Here is a 20927-nt window from a genome sequence, read left to right on the forward strand (position 1 = left end):
GAGCCTTTTTAAAGGCTACGGAGCGGGGGACGGGGGGTGGTGTGGTGCTATGAGTCCTCTGCTTCCCCTGCCGAGCGAAGCCGCATGCCATTCGACGGAGAGCGCTGACTTCTTCCATTGAAAATTTGGACTTAAAAGAACAACCCGTGAGTAATTGGGAAATTGGATTTAAAAGAAAAAAAAAAATTAAATTTGGAACGAGCGAGGGAGGTGCAAAAAGGAAGTCCGTCTCCCCCCTGTTGTAGAGGATTTAAAGCAAGGATTTGACAACTAAGATCGAGAGAAGGGTCTATTTTATATTGATAAAGTTATTAATTTCATGATGGAAAATTATAAGACTGTGCTGGAGGAGAAAAGTGGAACGTGTGAGCTAAAACGTAACCCCCCCGGGAACCGGGAGCGATCCGTGAGGGCGCCTGGTGAGGAGAAATAGAAGCTTTGACAGAAGACTTCCGCGCAGGGAGAGTAGGCGGAGACTTGGCGTCAAAGAACTTTTTTGCTGGAAGACGTTCAAGAAACGCCCACTGATGGATTCTGCCAGCGATTGAGAGAGGCACGGATGGGTGGCTGTCCGGACAGAAAGGGTTCACCCAGGTGACTCAGCCAGGTGTGGCGACGACTTACGCACGAACAACCCCTAGAACCATTACAGCAATCTGTCAGTCACCGATGTTGCTTGTGCGGAGCGGCAGAAAGACAGCATGATGAGCCGAACAGGGACAGCCGGAGAGCCGGAGCAACCAGCTGCAATGCAGAGTCTGGCAGAGAGGAATCGAGACTTGGAGCAGCATGTAGCTATCCTGACGGCACGGCTGGACGAAAGACGGGCTCAAGATGCACAGGTCAGACCCACCCCCATCGCAAGGAAGGTACCGGGGCTGGTACACAAGTTTGGTGGGAAGCCCCAGGACTACAATGCTTTCCGAACGGAAATAGAGTACGCTTTTTTTTTTTTTTTTTTTAAATATTTTTATTAGTTTTACAGAATAAGAAAAAGAAAAAAATAAAATACAAAAGTTTCATAATTCATATTTCTTTTACAGAATCTTTTGGACTTCCCCACATCTTCCCGAATCTGCATTATTTATAATACCAACTTCAGCATTTTGTTATCTTATTTCATCACTTATTGTATCTTTCATTTTGTCATATTACCCATTTCAATATATTTGTAACCCAATGTTCATAATACAAAGTCTTCAGCTATTTATTATCTTATTTCATTACTTATTATATCTTTCAATTCATCATGTTACCAAAGTCAAAATTATTATAACCGTGATCTTATGTATTTTAATTGAAACATAATGCAATAAAAAATTTTCTTGATTTCACCTCTATCTTCTTGTGCCTTAGTTTTCATTTCACCTAATTACCATTGCTGGGGCTAATATTTCCTAAAAAGTGCATTTTCTTAACATTCATACAACTTATAATATTTTTGCAAATAGTCCTTAAATTTTTTCCAGTCCTCTTCCATTGTTTCTTCTCCCAAGTCTCGGATTCTGCCAGTCATTTCAGCCAGTTCCATATAGTCCATCAACTGCGTCTGCCATTCCTCCAGTGTGGGTAAATCTTGTGTCTTCCAACACTTTGCGATGAGAATTCTTGCTGCTGTTGTAGCATACATAAAAAAAGTTCTATCCTTCTTTAACACATTCTGGTCTACAATGCCCAGAAGGAAGGCCTCCGGTTTCTTAGGTAGGGTATATCTAAATACCTTTTTTAACTCATTATAGATCATTTCCCAAAAGGCCTTCACTTTCGGACATGTCCACCAGAGATGAAAGAACGTCCCTTCCGCCTCTTTACACTTCCAACATTTATTATCAGACAGGTGATATATCTTAGCCAGCTTGACTGGGGTCGTGTACCACCGGTATATCATTTTCATAATATTTTCTTTCAGGGCACTACATGCCGTGAATTTCAGTCCGGTGGTCCATAACCTTTCCCAGTCCTCAAACATAATGTTATGTCCAATATCCTGTGCCCACTTTATCATGGCGGATTTGACTGTCTCATCCTGTGTATTCCATTTAAGCAGCAAGTTATACATTCTTGAAAGTAATTTGTCTTTAGGTTCTAACAATTCTGTCTCTAATTTCGATTTTTCCACCTGAAATCCAACCTTTTTATCTGTTTTAAAAATTTCCCGAATTTGAGCATAATGCAACCAGTCTCGCACCTTACTTTTTACACTTTCAAAACTCTGCAGCTTCCAATTGTCACCAACTTTTTCAATTAGTTCCCAATATTTTGGCCAGTAGGCCTCCATGTTAAGTCTCTTACGTGCCTTGGCCTCCGCCGGTGAAAGCCACCTTGGTGTTTTGCTCTCCAATAAGTCTTTATATTTTGTCCAGACCATAAAAATTGCTCTTCTAACAATATGGTTTTTGAACATTTTATGAACTTTAACCTTGTCATACCACAAATACGCATGCCACCCAAAAGCGTTATCAAACCCTTCCAGATCTAGGACATCGGTGTTCTCTAACAAAAACCAATCTTTCATCCAGCAGAAGGCTGTAGATTCATAATATAACCTCAAGTCTGGCAGGGCAAATCCCCCCCTTTCTTTCGCATCTGTTAGTATTTTAAACTTAATTCGGGGCTTTTTGCCCTGCCAAACGAACTTAGAGATATCCTTCTGCCACTTTCCAAAACATACCACTTTGTCCACAATCTGCAGGGTCTGAAACAAGAATAACATTTTCGGCAAAACATTCATCTTTATAGCTGCTATTCGGCCTAACAAGGAAAGTTTTAGTCTTGTCCAGATTTCCAAATCCCTTTTAATTTCTGACCAACATTTCTCATAGTTGTCCTTAAACAAATTCAAGTTTTTAGAAGTCAGATACACCCCTAGGTATTTTACCTTTTTAACCACATTTAATCCTGTCTCTTTCAAAAACTCATCTGCTTCTGTAGACGTTAAGTTCTTTGCTAAAACCTTAGTCTTTTGCTTATTCAACTTAAATCCCGCCACCCGACCATAATCAGAAATTAAATCTAAAACTCTTTTTGTGCTAGGAACTGGCTCCTGTAATGTTAATACCAAGTCATCTGCAAATGCTTTCAATTTGTATTGTTTCACTCCAACCTCAATGCCCCGAACTGACCGGTCCTTTCTAATCATGTTCAAAAGCACCTCCAGGACCGAGATAAACAATAATGGGGATAGAGGGCACCCTTGTCGTGTCCCTTTTTCAATATTAAATTCCTCCGTCACCACATTGTTTACTATCAATTTAGCTTTTTGATCTGAATATATTGCTTCTATACCATTTTCAAACCCCCGTCCCACTCCCATCCCTTCCAAATTTTTCTTCGTGAACATCCAAGAAATGTTGTCAAAGGCTTTCTCCGCATCAATAAAGATTAACACCGCTCTAGTGTTAATATTTGTTTGTAAGAGTTCCAAAATGTCAATAATGTTTCTCGTGTTGTCAAACAAATGCCTACCCGGGAGAAAGCCTGCTTGATCTTTATGAATCACTTCATTCAATACTTTTTTAAATCTATTAGCCAAAATATCTGCAAAAATTTTGTAATCCACATTTAGGAGTGAGATGGGACGGTAGTTCTTAAGTTGAGTCTTTTCAGTTTCTGTTTTGGGAATCAATGTGATGAAAGCTTCTTTCCACGTTTCTGGTGCCTTCTTACCCTCCATGATCTGGTTGCATACCTCCATCAAGGGTTGTATCAAATAGTCCTTCAGAACCTTATAATATTTGGAGGTAAGTCCATCAGGGCCTGGAGATTTGCCTAGTTGGAGGTTCTGTATGGCACTCTCGATTTCCTGCTGTGAAACTTTAACATTCAGGATTGTTCTCATTTCCTGGGAAATTTTTTGTAATCCGTTAGTTTTAATAAATTGATCCATCTCAGATTCTTTCTGCGGCCCTTGTGCATAAAGATCTTTGAAATATCTCTGGAAACATTTCCTAATTTCTTCAGGCTTCTGAACCATTCTCCCTTCAATCTCTAGATTTATAACTGTATTTAGTTTTTGTCTTTTTTTCAACTGCCATGCTAGCAGTTTCCCACACTTGTTAGCTGATTCGAAAGATCTTTGTCTCATTTGTTTAATTTTCCACTCCACTTCTTGATTTATCAGTTTCATGTATTGGGCCTGGAAAAATTTCACTTCTCTCAGCACTTCCTTAGACTTGGGCCTGGATCTTAATTTCCTTTCTCCTTCACTTATTCTCTCCAATATCTTCTGCTTCTTTTCATTCCAGAGTCTTTTCTTTACAGTGTTTTGTTGTATTAGAAACCCTCTCATGACCGCTTTACTTGCGTCCCAGATTGTTCTTTTTTCCACCGTAGTGTTTAGATTTATCTCAAAGTAGTCTTTCAAAGTTTTTTGGGCCTTCTTCACAATCTCCTGATCTCTAAATAAGGTGTCATTCATTTTCCATCGGAAGGATCCGGTTATGTTTAGTCTCAATTCCATTTTCAAAGCATTATGGTCGGAGCAAGTTTTTGGGCAAATTTCCACTTTTCTAGTTTTAGGTGCCAGTCCTTTAGTTGTCCATATTTGGTCGATTCGTGTCCATGACAGATGAGCTTCAGAAAAGAAAGTTCCTTCTTTTCCTAAGGGGTTCTTGACTCTCCATATATCAATCAAGTCCATATTGTCTGTCATTTCATGCAGCTTCTTAAAAAATTCCGATTTTCCATCATTTGGTGCATAGATTCCTAATATCAAAAATTTTTCTCCATGTGTATAGATTTCAATAGCCAAGATTCTGCCTTGTTCATCTTTAAATAGAAATTTCGGTGACAGGCTCTCCTTTGCATATATCACTACTCCTCTTTTCTTAACTCTGTCCGAAGAAATAAATTCTTGGCCTAGCCTTTTGTTAATTAGCACTTTCCGATGGAGCCTTGTCACATGTGTTTCTTGCAGGCAAATAATGTCCAATTGTTCTTTCTTCAAAATGTGAAATACTTTCCTTCTTTTTTCTGGAGAATTTCCGCCATTTATATTCCAACTAAGAAGTTGCAGAGACATCCTGAATCAGTTTATAGGCCTTACAATGGGGTGTCTAGGTCCCCCGTTCCCGGCGGTGGCAGTGATGGTCCAGCTCCAGGCTGTTTGGTTTCTGGTAGTGGGGGTGGCCAAGACGCAACTGCTCCTTTCTGGAGGTCTTCCCCGTTGTCGTGAAGAAACTTCTGCTGGTCCTCTGGTGTTCTAATTCTTACTTTCCTTCCTTTATAGCTAAATGATAGTCCTTGCGGGAACTCCCACCTGTAAGGGATTGTGTTGTTTCTCAACAGCTTTGCCAGTTCTATGTATGAGGCTCTAAGATCCAATAACAATTTAGGTATATCTCTGTAAATTTCAGCCTTTTTACCTTCTATCTCTAAAGATTTTTTGAAATGTAGGCCTAGTATCTTGTCTCTTTCTTCTCTTGATCTCAAAATAACCAAACAGTCTCTGGACTTGTCTTTCTTCACCGATCTGCCCAGTCTAAATGCAGTCACAATTTTAAAGTCTTTATCCTCTTCTATTCCCCAAAATTTGGAGAATAAAAGTGTCAAAAATCCCTCCAAGTTGCCTTCCTCCAATTCTGGGACAGCTCTCAACCTAAGGTTATTCTCCTTGTTTCTCAATTCAACCATCGACAGGTAGGCCTGTTGTTCCCCTACCTGTCTTTGCAGAGGCTTGATTTCACCTTTAATCTCATCAACTTTTTTACTTGCTTGCTCCGCTTTTTGATAGGCTTCCACAGCTAATTTATGATTTTCAGCTGTAGCTCCTTGTAAATTCTCAATTGCCTGTGTATTCTGAGAGACCTTTTCAGATAATGCACCAATAGTGGATGTTGCTTGGTCTATTTTTAGTGATTGATTGTCCACTTTTTGATTTAAAATTGCTAATTGTTCTAAAATTTGTTTCAAAACTGTGTCAGATCCTCCTGTTGCCATGTCCTCTTCAGCAGGCTGTTCGGCCTCCACCTCCTGTGCTGTCAGGATGGTTGGAACAGATGATCTGCGGTGATGAGCTAAAGTTGTTTGGACAAGTTGCACAGGCTTCCTTTCTTTTTCTTTTTCTCTTTCTTTAGCTTTTGCTGCTCTTGTTTTCCCTGTGCCACTCATTCCACACCTGCCTCTTGTTCAAGGTCAAGTTATCCTTCATTCCATGAGAAAGCAAGTCCAGAGTACAAACAATTAAACCACAGAGATTCCAAACAAAGTATGTTTCCCAGGCCTCTGTAACTCCACAATCCTCTAGGGGGAGTATCTTAAAGTTTCAGGGAAGGAGAGGATTTTTCCGCCATTTAAAGTTTCTGTGATCTCTTTTTAAATTTGTAATTCCAAGACAAAAGGAAGGTTCGCAGAGTCCTCTACTTTTTAAACTAAAGCCGCAAGGAGCCAGAGTGGTAATTGCAACAGTGTTTTAAACATTTAAAGTCTCAATATATGTAGCAACTTAAAATCTTGTTACTGTAGTCCGCAGTTTGACAGCTCAGTTACGCACTGACAGCCCGACGACTTGCGTTCTTGAAACAAAGTTCCAAATACAAGTCCCATAGGCAGAAATAAGATCTCTCTTAGTCTTTTAAATAAGAAGACTGCAAATTCTGTAAATGCACAATAGTTCCACTTTACAAAGTTCCCTTAAACGCCTCAGCGCTCCTCTATGTCTATGCTTTGATCTTGTAAGCAGTATCGGGAGACGGACTTCCTTTTACTCGTCTCCCGTTTTCAAACCCGGAAAAAAAAATATTTTAAGTCCAAATTGTAGTTCACTTTACTCACGGGTATGTTACTTGCCAAATTGATGTTCACAGGAAGAAAGGTCGGCGCTCATCAGCAGCAGCCGCGCGGCTTCGCCTCCCGCAGAAAGAGCGATGAACTCACAGCGCCGCTCCCCCTTTCGCGCTCCGGAGCCCCTTACGGGGTCCCTTCGACACTTCTGGGGGGGTTCCTGGCGCCCGCCGAGTCCCACGGCTACGGGCTCCCTCTGCCCGTGGTTTTTCCTAACGGGTCGTCGCTATGCCGCAGCGAGCGACCCTTTTCTGCGGAGCCCCTCTTCAGAGAGTGAAGAGGACCGCCATCGCTGTTTCGCGCCGCCTCCGGAAGAAATAGAGTACGCTTTGGAACTGCAGCATGATGACTTTGCTGATGACGGGGAGAGGGTGGCATACATTGTGGGGCATCTGCAGGATGGGGCGCGCGAATGGATCAGGCCCCTGATGGCGACGCAAAATGATGCCTTGAAGGACCTTAAGAAATTCTTCCAGGAAATGAATGTGATGTACTCCAGCGAAGTGGAGCAAAGTGTGACTCGGCGGGAACTGATGGGGTGCAGGCAGGGGAGCCAAGCCAGTCCGTCAGAGACTACTGGTCGTGATTTGCGATGTTAATCCACCGGCTCGGGTGGGATCTGGACTCTGAACCGATTCAAATGTTGTTTGAGGAGGGGCTGTCCCCAACAGTAAAGGACGAGTTGTCCCGCGCACCCCGCCCACGGTCTATGGATGAACTGACCAAGGCTGTGCTTGCTATTGGCGTACGCCAGGAAGCGCGGGCTCAGGAGAAGCGCGAAGGGAGAGGGAAACGTTGCCATGACTACCGCATTCCTGAGATACCGAGACAGCCTTCCCAAGCGGCGGAGCCGATGGAAATTGATGGCGCGCGCGCGCACGCGAGGTTTCAAACTCCAGTGAAGGTCGCAAAAGGGAGGGGAAGGATTGGAAAACTACCAAGAAGTGTTTCCTCTGTCAACGAGCAGGACATTTTGCTAAGGTCTGCCCTCAAAGAAAGGCCTGGCAAGGCATGGTGGGGGCTGCTGGCTGTGAGGAGAAGGGGGAGGAAGGGCAGGCGCAGGGAAACGACAACGCCTGGCTGCCAACCAGCGGGGGCAGCAGCCAGGCCAGCAACCAATAGAAGTGCCCCAGCCTGACCCTCCCAAGGCAGCTATAGCCATAGAAGTGGTTCTAGAACTCCCAAATGGGCACCCCGTCAAAGTTAAGGGGCTGCTGGATTCAGGCAGCTCATGTAATTTCTTCAACAGGGACTTCGCTCTGGAGCACCAACTCCACCTACTGCCCCTAGATTTTCCCTTGCAGGTGACCACCATTGATGGCAGGGAACTTCTGGGGGGGGGGGAGTGACACACCAGACCCCGCCAATGCGAATGAGGGTTTCCAGGCACACGGAGACCATCGCCTTTCACGTGGCCACACTGGCAGGACCCCCAATAATACTGGGAATGAGCTGGCTAGCACGGCATGATCCAGTAGTGTCATGGCATCAGCGGTCAGTTACCTTTGGGTCAGCTTATTGCTTGGAACACTGTCTGGGGGGGGGGGAGAGAACCTAAGAATGACGGTGGCCAGGGTGGCTGGGATGGCCGTGGAACAAAAAGGGAAGGTGCCACCACAATATGCGGACCTGAAGGAAGTCTTCAGCGAGAAGGAGGCAGATAGACTACCCCCCCATAGGCCCTTTGACTGCCAAATCAACTTACTCCTAGGGGCTCAGCTGCCGGTGGGTAAGCTGTACACCATGTCCGACCGGGAGATGCAGGAGTTGCGGCAATTTATTGACAAGAACCTGAAGAGGGGATTCATAAGGGAATGAAAGGCGGTGGGGGGCAGTCCGGTGTTCTTTGTGGACAAAAAGGACACTAAACAGGGACAGCCGGAGAGACGGAGCAACAAGCTGCGGTGCGGAGTCTGGTCAAGAGGAACCAAGACTTGGAGGTGGCCAGGGTGGCTGGGCTGGCCTTGGAACAAAAAGGGGAGGTGCCACCACAATATGCTGACTTGAAGGAGGTCTTCAGCGAGAGGGAGGCAGATAGACTACCCCCCCATAGGCCCTTTGACTGCCAAATCAACTTACTCCTAGGGGCTCAGCTGCCGATGGGTAAGCTGTGCATCATGTCCGACCGGGAGATGCAGGAGTTGCGGCAATTTATTGACAAGAACCTGAAGAGGGGATTCATAAGGGAATGAAAGGCGGTGGGGGCAGTCCGGTGTTCTTTGTGGACAAAAAGGACACTAATCAGCCCAGACTTGTAGTGGATTACAGGGCCCTAAACCTGGTCTCAGAACCCGTGACCTTCCCAATGCCCAGGATTGATGACATTTTAACACGGGGGAGACAGGGGAAAATTTTTACCAAGCTGGATCTTAGGGGAGCATACAATTTGATTAGGATAAGGGAGGGGGACGAATGGAAAACTACCATGTTCACCCCCCTAGGGGCTTTTGAGTACTTAGTCATGCCATTTGGATTACAATCGGGCTCCACCTGCTTTCAAGCGTTCATGCACCACGTGTTGGGGCCCCTGCTGTACAAGAATTGTGTAGCCTTTTTGGATGACGTCTTGATCTATTCGGACAATGAGGAGCAACACGTCAGGGATGTCAGGGAAGTACTACAGAGACTGCAGAAGCAGCAGTTGTGGGTCAAGCTGGAAAAATGCCAATTTCACGCCAGAGAGGTTGAGTTTCTGGGATACAAGTTGTCAGACAAGGGCCTAGCTATGGACCCAAGCAAGGTGAAGGCAGTGCTGGAATGGAAGGCCCCCAAAACCCGGAGGGATGTGCAGAGGTTCTTAGGGTTCAGCAACTTCTACAGGAAGTTCATAAAGAACTTCGTTCACTTGACCGCGCCCATCACAGATTGTCTCAGTAGCAAAAAGAAGGGTGGACAGAAAGTGCCCAGCAATCCTTTGAAAGAGTGAAGAAGGCGTTTGCTTCGGAGGAGCAGCTCCTGCACGTTGATCTGGAGAAGCCCATGAGACTGGAGACGGACGCGTCCGACCGAGCCGTCGGGGCGGTCCTTTTGCAGCCGGGGGCCAAGCAGGGCTGGAGGCCGTATGCCTTTTTCTCAAGGAAGCTGAGCAAGTCGGAGCAAAACTATACCGTGTATGACCGCAAACTGCTGGCAATCTATGCGGCTTTTCGGCAATGGAGACATCTGTTGATAGGGGCACGGCACAAGATCCAGGTCTGTACTGACCACAAGAACTTGGAATACTGGCGGACCGCGCGAGTACTCAACCAGAGACAGATTTGATGGGCTCAGGAGTTCTCGAAGTTTTCCTTCGAGATACGATACGTGCCGGGAGAGGAAAACGTAAGAGCGGATGCTCTCTCCAGGAAGCCGGAGTACATGGAAGGAGAGGGACCGCCGGAGATCCGACACATGTTTCCCGAGGACAGATGGGTGTGGGGGGGAGCATTGGTTGGGAAACGAGAACTGGCTGGGCTTACCAGAGACGACGCGTTCGCTCAAGCGAAAATCAGGGAACTCTGGGATGGAAGGGAAGACCATGGAGGGTTTGAGGAAAAAGAAGGGCTACTGTACTATAAGGGGGCACTGTATGTACCAGGGGAGACCTTGAGGGGGAAGGTACTCAAAGAACTCCATGACAACCCAACAGCTGGACACTTTGGACAGCACAAGACCATGCTGCTCATCACCAGGCAGTTCTGGTGGCCAAAGGTGAGGGAAGATGTAAAAGGGTGCGACCGATGCCAGAGGGCAAAGGGGGAGAGGGCTGCCCCCGCAGGGTTACTGGAACCCTTACCTACACCGGGAAGGCCCTGGGAGGTGGTGTCCATTGATTTTATGACAGATTTGCCCAAGTCAAGGGGGAAGACAGCAGTCATGGTAGTAGTCAATCTACTGACAAAAATGTGCCATTTCATAGCTTGCTCACACGCGGCAATGGCAGAGGAGACAGCCAGGTTGTTTGTGGATCACATTTTCAGACTGCATGGAGCTCCCTCGAGGGTAATCTCGGATCGCGGGAAACAATTTACTTCCAGGTTCTGGAGGAAGCTCATGAGCTTGCTACAGGTCGAGGTGAGCTTCTCGACAGCGAGGCATCCAGAAACCAACGGACAAGCAGAAAGAGCGAACAGTATACTCCAGCAATACCTACGCTGCTACGTCAGCGAGAGACAGAACGACTGGGTAGAGAAATTAGCTTTGGCTGAATTTGCGTACAATAACGCTGAACATGTGTCCATGGGAATGAGCCCGTTCATGGCCAATTATGGGTGTCACCCCAGGGCATTCCCGGGGAGGGGGGAGGAAGGATGGAGTGTACCGGCAGCTGAGCAATTTGTGGAGGAAATGGAGGCCTTGCACCAGCAACTCAAGATGAACTTGGAGCGGGCCAAGGAAGTGTGGTTGTCAACCCAAGGTTTACCCCTAAAGGGAGGGTGCAAGAAGTTGCAGCCGAGGCGGCTGGGGCCTTTTGAGGTAATACAGCAGGTGAACCCAGTGGCATTCAAACTCAAGTTGCCTGACAGCATGAAGATACATCCGGTGTTCCATAGGTCCCTACTTTCTTTTTTTTCTTTTTTTAAATAATTTTTATTCAATTTTTAAAACACATAATTAAAGGACAAACACATCACAAAACACAAACAAACATAAACAAATCAAACATAAATAAATTCATAATCTTATTTTCTTGTAACTTCTTTCAATCGACTTCCCCATACCTCCCTTTCGCTGCATCCTTATTTTAGAAAGAATTTTTTTAGCAACCCTTTAGTCAATTTATCCATTTAGTTCCCTTCATTAAATTCCCATAAATTTGTTGGTTACAGCTGTAATTCTCTGCTTCTTACCCCTTGACATCTTAACACTCCTCAATTTTACAACAGTTTTTAAGATATATTTTAAATTTCTTCCAGTCTTCTTCCACTGCCTCTTTCCCCTGGTCACGAATTCTGCCGGTCATCTCTGCCAGTCCCATGAAGTCAATCACCTTTGTCTGCCATTCTTCCAGAGTAGGTAGTTCTTGCATCTTCCAATACTTTGCCAGAAGAATTCTTGCTGCAGTAGTAGCATACATAAAGAAAATCCTATCTTTCTTTGGCACCAATTGGCCAACCATGCCCAGGAGAAAAGCCTCTGGTTTCTTAGTAAATGTCCATTTAAGGACTTTCTTAATTTCATTATAGATCATTTCCCAGAATGCTTTCACCCTCGGGCAGGTCCACCATAGGTGATAGAAGGTACCTTCATTCTCATTACATTTCCAACATTTATTATTGGGCAAATGATAAATTTTTGCAAGCTTGACTGGGGTCATGTACCACCTGTAGATCATTTTCATTATATTTTCTTTTAAGGCATTACATGCCGTGAACTTAACACCAGTGGTCCATAACTGTTCCCAGTCAGCAAACATAATGTCATGACCGATATCCTGTGCCCATTTAATCATAGCTGATTTCACCGTTTCCTCCTGTGTATTCCATTTAAGCAGCAAATTATACATTCTTGACAGATTCTTAGTATTGGGTTCTAACAGTTCCGTTTCTAACTTTGACCTCTCCTTCTGAAATCCTATTTTCCTGTCCTCTTTAAATGTCTCATTTATCTGGTGGTAATGCAGCCAATCTCGAACTTTGGACTTTAGTTTTTCATAACTCTGAAGCTTAACCCTTTCACCTTCATATTCTAAGATTTCACAATATTTTGGCCATTTAGAATCCATATTAAGTTTTTTCACCCCCTTGGCTTCCATTGGTGACAACCACCTGGGAGTTTTACTTTCCAATAGGTCTTTGTATCTGCTCCAAACATTATATAATGCTTTTCTAACAATATGGTTTTTAAAACCTTTGTACACCATTGCCTTGTTATACCATAAGTATGCATGCCAACCAAAACAATTATCATATCCTTCCAAATCTAAGATGTCTGTGTTCTCAAGAAGTAGCCAGTCTTTCAGCCAGCAGAAAGCTGCTGCTTCGTAATATAATCTTAAGTCCGGCAGGGCAAACCCCCCTCTATCTTTTGCATCAGTTAAAATCTTAAACTTTATTCTGGGCTTTTTGCCCTGCCAGACAAATTTTGATATATCTTTCTGCCACCTCTTGAAACAATCCATCTTGTCCATCTTGTCCAGAATTTGTAAGGTCTGAAACAAAAATAGCATTCTAGGCAATACATTCATCTTAATAGTAGCAATTCGACCTAACAAGGACAGTTTCAACCTTGACCATGTTTCTAAATCTTTCTTTACTTCTGACCAACATTTTTCATAATTGTCTTTAAATAAATTCACATTCTTAGATGTTAAGTTTACCCCCAGGTATTTCACTTTTTTCGTTATTTTCAAACCTGTTTCACTCTGAAACCTCTCTCTTTCTTCCATTGTTAAATTTTTCTCCAAAACCTTTGTTTTCTGTTTATTCAATTTAAATCCTGCTACTTGACCAAATATTTCAATTAGTTCTAACACTCTTTTAGTACTAGTGTCTGGCTGTTGCAAAGTCAAAACTAGGTCATCTGCAAATGCTCTTAATTTATAATGTCTGGCTCCGACCTGAACTCCTTTAACCAACTGGTCCCTTCTAATCATATTTAACAAAACCTCCAGGACTGATATAAAAAGCAGGGGGGATATTGCGCAACCCTGTCGTGTACCTTTTTCTATAGGTATTTCTTCCGTTACCACATTGTTTACAATTAACTTTGCTTTTTGTTCCGAATATATTGCACCTATACCGTTTTCAAAACCTTGGCCTACCCCCATCCCTTGGAGATTCTTTTTCATAAAGCTCCAACAAATGTTGTCAAAGGCTTTCTCCGCATCCACGAAAATTAAAACAGCCTTTCTATTAATGTCAACTTCTAACAGCTCCAAAATATCGATAATGTTCCTCACATTGTCTGACATATGCCTCCCTGGGAGAAAGCCAGTTTGGTCCTTATGAATCTCCCCTAATAACACTCTCTTCAATCTTTTTGCCAAAATGTCTGCAAAAATTTTATAATCCACATTTAGTAAAGATATAGGGCGGTAGTTTTTAACCTGGTTTTTTTCAGTCTCTGTTTTCGGTATAAGTGAGATGAAAGCCTCTTTCCACGATTCAGGTGCCTTTTTCCCCTCCATAATTTCATTGCAAACTTCCTTTAATGGTTGTATTAACCAATCCTTGTAGTATCTGGCAGTCAAACCATCTGGTCCTGGTGATTTTCCCAGTTGCATATTCTGAATGGCACCCTCTATCTCTTGTTCTGTTAATTTCTCATTCAAGATCCTTTTATTTTGTTCTGAAATTTTTGGTAGTCCATAGTTTCTAAGGAATTCTTCAATTTCTTGTTCGTTTACTGGCCCTTGTGTATATAATTTCCTCATAGGTCCCTACTTTCACCGTACAGGGAGGGACGGGAATTTCCAGGGCGGGAGGGAGGAGTCACCACCCACCCGTGGGTAGAGGAGAGGGAACACCGCAACCAAGCCATGGAAATACTCGATTCAAGGTGGCGAGGTCGCCAGGTGGAGTACTTGGTAGCTTGGGAGGGAGAACCCAGGTCGGAAAACACGTGGGTCCCCGCTGAATCTATCAATGACGGGTATCTGGTGGAAGAATTCCACAGTTTGTTCCCGGATAAGCCAAAACCACCAGCTAGATTATGGGAGGAAGAATTTGGACCCACAGACGACGAAGGGGACTTTGTGGGTTTTCCTGCCTCCGAAGAGGAGGGAGGGGAGGTGTCAGAGGGAGAAGAATCGGACTGGGAGGTCCAACCCGCGGGGAGAGATCTGAGCGGGTGGGAGGCTGGTTTTGAATCCTCAGAGGATGGTGACAGCTCCTTCAGGGGATTCCCCGCATCGTCGGCCGAGGAAAGAGAGGAGGTTGTATCGGAAAATCACGCCGGGGGTGGAGGGGGTCCTGGGGAGGAGGTGGATGTCAGGGAACTGCCATCGGAGCCAGAGGGAGAGAGGGGGCTCCAGAGGGATTCCGGAGAGCATCCCGGGATGGGGAGAAGCAGCCCATCTTCTGGGGAAGGAAATCAGCGTAGCACCAGTGGAGAAGGGGGGCAGATGGGGGAATCAGCGAGGTGGTCCCATGACTCCTCGCCGGGGACCAGTGGTGAGAGCACAGGTCCTCCGCTGCCCACACCCTCCTTGCGCAGAAGGCTTCTGTGCAGGGAGAGTAGGCGGAGACTAGGCGTCAAAGAGCTTCTTTGCTGGAAGAAGTTCAAGAAACGCCCACTGACGGATTCTGCCAGCGATTGAGACAGCCACGGGTGAGTGGCTGTCCGGACAGAAAAGGTTCACTCAGGCAACCCAGCCAGGTGTGGCGCCGGTTTACGCACAAGCAACCCCTAGAACCATCACAATAAGGAAATTATGGCTGGGAGGGTAGCTGGCCTCTTCATGGAACCTCTGTTCGAGGGTTTACACATTTCGTCGTTAGGAATTGTCCCTAAGAAGGCCCCGGGAGAATACCGCATGATACACAACCTTTCCTATCCAAAGGGGAGTTCGGTTAAAGATGCAATACCACAGGAATTGTGTTCCGTGAAGTATGCCTCCTTCGACCAAGTGGTAAAGCTTATTCGTAGATTCGGTAGGGGAGCCCTGCTAGCTAAGTGCGACATCGAGCCTGCCTTTCGTCTCCTTCCGGTTCACCTGGATGACTTCCATTGGCTGGGTTTTTAATTTGAAGGGGCGTATTTCATAGATAAAGCCATACCCATGGGGTGCTCGGTAGCATGTGCAGCCTTTGAGACCTTTAGCACATTTCTGGACTGGGCTCTTTGCTTTAAAACTGGTTCCGAAGGGGTGGGACATTATCTTGATGACTTTATTCTTGATGCAAGTAATGGGCCCAAGTGCACAGTGTTACTACAAGCATTTACATCCCTGGCAGAGGAGCTCGGTGTCCCTTTGGCTACGGACAAAACTGAAGGCCCAGTCACAACCATGACCTACTTGGGCATAGAGCTGGACACGATCGCGCAGACATCTCGCCTACCCAAAGAAAAATTAACTGCCCTTAAGGAGTTTATTTTACAGCTGCTGCCTCTTAGGAAGGTCACCCTCAGGCAGATTCAATCGCTCCTAGGTCATTTTAACTTTGCTTGCCAGGTGGTGTCCCCGGGCTGCCCCTTTTGAGGGCTTTTGACAATGTTGTCAGCAGGTCTGCAGACTCCCCAGCACAGGGTGCGCCTTTCAAAAGCGGTCAAGTCTGATTTGGAGGTTTGGCTAGAGTTTTTGGACATGTACAATGGCATTTCATTCTGGCAGAACAATCTGTCGCTTCAGGCTGACTTTCAGGTACAGTCTGACGTGGTGGGTTCCTTAGGGTTTGGCGTCTACTTTAAAGGACAGTGGTGTGCGCAACTGTGGCCCTCGGCCTGGCAGGGTAAGCCTATAACGCGTGACCTCACCTTCCTATAATTTTTTCTGATCGTGGTCGCGGTACACTTGTGGGCGGAGGAGTTCAAAGATCACATGGTATGCTTCTGGACAGACAAGCAGGAAGTTGTCTCAGTCCTATCAAAACAGTCATCGCGTTCCCCAAGGGTGGCAGCCCTGCTGAGATCCTTTGTCCTTTTGTGCCTAAAACTAAACATTTATTTCTCGGCCAAGTTTGTACCAGGAGTTAATAATGACATTGTGGATGCTCTATCTCATTTCCAGATGGATCACTTACGCTCATTGGCGCCAGAAGCACAGCAATTGCCACAACCATTTCCGGAGCACCTTTGGAGCCTTGGGAGCAAGAAGTCCTGAAAATTGTATTAGCATCTGTTGCCCCGTCAACACTTAGATCATATAAAAAGGCTTGGTCAGATTTTTTGACATTCCGTAATAAAATAGAGATAGGCGTGACACCCCCCCCTACAAAGGCAGAGGTGCTAAAATACCTGGTGCATTTACTGTCGGAATCTCCGTTCAACCGAGCTGATAAGGCTCATCTTCAGAATTGCATCCTGACGGTTAATTGATGACCTGATCCTTTGATAAGGCCTCAGGCACGTCGTCCCAGCAGAGCATCAAAACAGCATGCGGAAGGATGAGATAGTATGAGCTACTCTGGAGTGTGGTGGTTAAGGGTTAAACCTCCTGAATGTCCTGCATCTGGGAAGGAGCTTCCCAGGAAGCGGAAGCTGCGTTGTTCTTTGTCTGTGTCTGTGTAGAAAGCACTTTCGATTTTGGCGGAGAGAGAGACATACAGCGTGTGTCCGAGTTCTGATGGAACTGTTTGTTGTTCTGCTTGCTGTAAATAAACGCTGTTAGAAAGAATAGTGAGTGGACCCTTTTTCCTTCTTCTCACACATAAGCAACCGCTGCTCAGCTATGCAGCTGTCTGGAAGCAGATTTATTGCACCACGGAAGCGTGCCGGACAGGCAGTAAATTTCACAGGTTATGGACCGTTCGTTTTGCTGCTGAGTGTGAGAAGGAAATGTCCAGTGTTCAAGTCCTGCCAGACGCTGAGGCAGTCGAGATTTCGCTTGTGAAGCGGAGCTGAAGGAAGCATCTTTGAGCACCGGCCGGCAGAAGTGTGAGTAAGCTAAGCCCCGGGAAAGATGGCGCAGGCTCCAAAGGCTTTCACCTTGCCTTTTGAAAGGCTGACTGGCCCCAATTGGGAAGAGTGGTCCGTAAGGATGAAGCACTGGCTGTTGGGAGAACAGCTCTGGCAATGCATGCAAACCCCACCACCTCAGGCTGCTGAGAGTGCTACTGAGGCAGAAGTGGCTGCAGCTCTGGAAAGGGAGCAGAGTGTGCTGGGCATGCTGAGAGCAAGCATGGACGCTTGGCTGTTGCCTCACCTTGGGGGGAGCAAGGAGGCCCGGGTCGCTTGGCAGGCACTGGAGAGGGTGTGTGAAGCCACAGTGGAAGCCAAAGACTGAGAGGGGGCTGTGAGCCCAGTGAGGGCTGAAAACAACGTTCCTGGAAGCTGTTTCTACGCTTCAACACATCTGTGTGATGGACAGGGAGAGAGAGGCAGAGAGCTGAGAGGAAAGCAGTCGCAGGCTGTTCCTCTGGAAGCTGGGCACCCAGGAGTGGGGGTGCAGGCAGAAGCTGGGAGAGCTCTGTGAAAGCCTTTGTCTCCAAAAGATGTTTTCATTGTGAAAGTACTGGCCATCTCGTGAGAGACTGTCCTGCAGAGGCGCAACAGGAAGGGCCCAAGGTGGTCTCCCAAAGCAACCAGATAAAGAGCACTTCCAAGTGTGGAAAAGCTGGCAAGGGCCCTGGCCGCAGCGAAAGTAGAGAGAAAACATCTCTGTACCACCTGGCTGCCTCGATGGCTGTTGTGAAACCCAAACAGGAAGCCAGTCTCTCCTTTGTTGTCGACACTGGAGCCACGCACACTTTAGTGTCATCTGCTGGGCTTCTTCAGAACTGCAAAGTGGAAGATATGTGTCGCTGGCAGATGGAAGCAGAAGGCCACTGACTCAGTCTGGAACCCTTTATTTTTCATTCCTAGATAATGATGTTCAGGCTTTTGTGGTTCCAGAAATAGCCAACTGTCTTTTATCTGTGTCTGCTCTAGTAGCTGATGGTTTCTGTGTTCAGTTTGCAAATAACATGTGTTCTTTTTCCAGGGATGGGAAGCAACTTTTCAGTGTTGAGTGTAAGAATAGTCTGTTCGTGGTTGAGATGCCTATTGCTGGTGATGACCCCCCTGAGGTAACACAGGTGCAGTGTGCAAACGTCCCACCACATGATGGCTGTTCCCATCTCTGGCACAGGAGACTCGCTCATTTGAATTGGTCCTATGTCAAGAAGGCCCCAGAGTGTGCAGAGGGGTGTAAATTAAAGGGATGTGATAAGTTTTTAGATTGCAGAGCCTGTAAGCAATCCAAGGTAAAAACATGTTCATATCCCAGGTCGAGCAGAGAGACAAGCAAGCCTTTTGAGCTAGTCCATGCAGATTTGTGTGGACCCATGCCGGTAAAGTCTCTGGGTCGGTCAAAATTCATTCTTCTTTTGGTGGATGCTTTTTCGAGGAACTCTTGGGTTTTTTCGATAAAACACAAAGGGGAAGCCACTGCATTGATTAAGGATTGGATCACAGCGGTAGAGTTGCAATTTTTTTTATTATTTCTTTTTTATTTCTAGCCTTTCACAAAAGTGTTTCAAAATGCCTAGTACCCGTATTGGAAAATAAAATTGTGCTTTTAAAAATTCTTTCTCCCTTACCCACCAACCTTTCTTTTATATTAATTTTTCTCATAGAAGATACTTGGAAGCACTTTCCAGCACAAACTGAACCAGGCTACAAAAAAGAGAAAGAGCAGAGTAAGGATTCAGCACTGTGGAATGTTAAAAACACAGCTATGGGCTGCTACAGTGTGGTTAGGCAGCTTAGTGAATTAATTGCTTAAGAATTAAAAATAAATTATTATAAAATAGATTTCTGTACATTTTACATATAGACCTATCTACATATATAAGGGGGATAGCAAGCTGAAATGAGGGGATTAACTCTGGCAAGAACGTCGGCATTAAACCATCAATCCCAGCCAAAGTCATGTCCAGTCATCTGGTAGAACTTCATGTTGAAGGGCCTGTAGAATTCCCGCAGCCTCTGGACCACTTCCTGGTCTATGTTGGGGTGGGTCCGCCCCTTGGTTTTGCCCAAGCAGTGGGGCTTGCTGCTGCCTTCAGCCTTTTTCAGGCATGGGAAACCCTTGGTTTTGTTGAAGTAGAAGTGTTTGTCTGTGATGATCCTCTTGAGGCCCAGAAAGTCCTGGACTCGGCCTAACTCACCAGCTGGATCACTGATTAGCCTCTCCCCACTGACAAAGAGGATCTGCCCAATGGGGAAGTACAGGAGCCAGTTTTCCAGGTGCTTGGCGTAAATGCCAATCTGGATGGCACTCCAGGAGGTATCAATGAGGCCCGTAGTCCTGTTTTTGAAGGTCAGGCTCTCAAAGGTGGGGATGTCAGGCTTCTTGGACAGAGTATGCGTGTAGTCAGATATGGCTCTGGTGACCGGGTCTCTCACCACCACAATGAGCTTGGTGCCCTTCGACATGGCAGAGATGCGAGCCGGGGCTTCCTTGGTGACAAAGTAGCTGGGAGTTTTCTCCATGGTGATCTGCCCATCGAGAGTTCTTGGCATCAAATCCCTGTACCAGGTGAGTCCCCGCTCGTAGTTGCGGTCGAAGAAGTGGGGCTCGGCGCCCACGGCCCTCACGTCGGGGTGCACCCGCAGGAACTTGAGCAGCACCCTAGTGCCACCCTTCTTCACGCCGATGATCACCGCCTGGGGCAGCCGCTTGGTGCCGGAGCCGTTGAGGAAGCTGGAGATGGGGCTGAGAGGAGAATCCACGGCAGCGCCGCCGTTGCTGTTGTTATTCCCCCCGTCGTCGTCCTCGTCGTTGTTCTCCTGCTCGCGGCTCAGCTGGCCCTTGGAGCCCGGCGCCCGCAGCAGCAGCAGCTTGGAGAGCGCCGCGGGGTTGTGTGCCCGCCGTGCAGGAGGTGCCGAGCCGCGCAGCAGCAGGAGACCCGGCGCGGCGGAGGCGCATGCCCCGGCGGCGCACGAATAGAGCACGCAGAGCCACAAGGCGAGCATGGCGAAGAGCAGCAGCGCGAGCAGCCTCCTCCGCCCCGGCGGGGGAAGCAGCAGCGGCGAGGCAGGGGCGCCGGGGGCATCGGGGGGCAGGCGGGCGCCGCCGCTCAGGCGCAGCTGGCCCATAGGCTGCAGCCCGCGGGAGGCAACCCCGGCACCATGGCTCGCGGGGCCCGGACGGCGAGCGCAGGAGGCGGCGGGGGGGAGGCGAGGCGGCAGCAGCAGTGCTCGCTCGCTTCCCGTCTAGTCCCGCTCGCGGTTGCAGCGAGTGGCGAGCGCAGCAGCGCTTCTTGGCCGGCCAGGCTGGAGCGCGGGAGGGCGGAGAGCAGGCGCGCCTCTGTAGAGTTGCAATTTTCTACCAAATTGGTTAGCTTTCAGAGCGATAGAGGGGCGGAGTTTACTGGATCTGCACTGCAGAGTTTCTTCCGCCAGAAGGGGATCAGTCACAGACTGACAGCACCACAGAGTCCTCAACAGAATGATGTTGCTGAACGCAAGAACAGAACACTACAAGAGGCTGTGGCTGCCATGCTGTTTGACGCAGGACTCCCACAACACTTTTGGGCTGAAGGGTGGAAGACGGCTTCGTTCACTCAGAATCATGTGTTTAATTC

General features: G+C 46.8%; 1 pseudogene across 1 annotated transcript; it reads right to left on the reverse strand.

The window, feature by feature from the left end:
- Positions 1-18872: 18872 nt before the first annotated feature.
- LOC309333153 (heparan sulfate glucosamine 3-O-sulfotransferase 3B1 pseudogene) lies at positions 18873-20439 on the reverse strand (annotated as a pseudogene). Its single transcript has one exon. The product of its transcript is annotated as a heparan sulfate glucosamine 3-O-sulfotransferase 3B1 pseudogene (transcript).
- Positions 20440-20927: the final 488 nt, after the last annotated feature.

The sequence above is a fragment of the Podarcis erhardii genome (genome assembly GCF_964252035.2).
Source record: "Podarcis erhardii genome assembly, chromosome: W".
Classification (NCBI taxonomy): domain Eukaryota; kingdom Metazoa; phylum Chordata; class Lepidosauria; order Squamata; family Lacertidae; genus Podarcis; species Podarcis erhardii.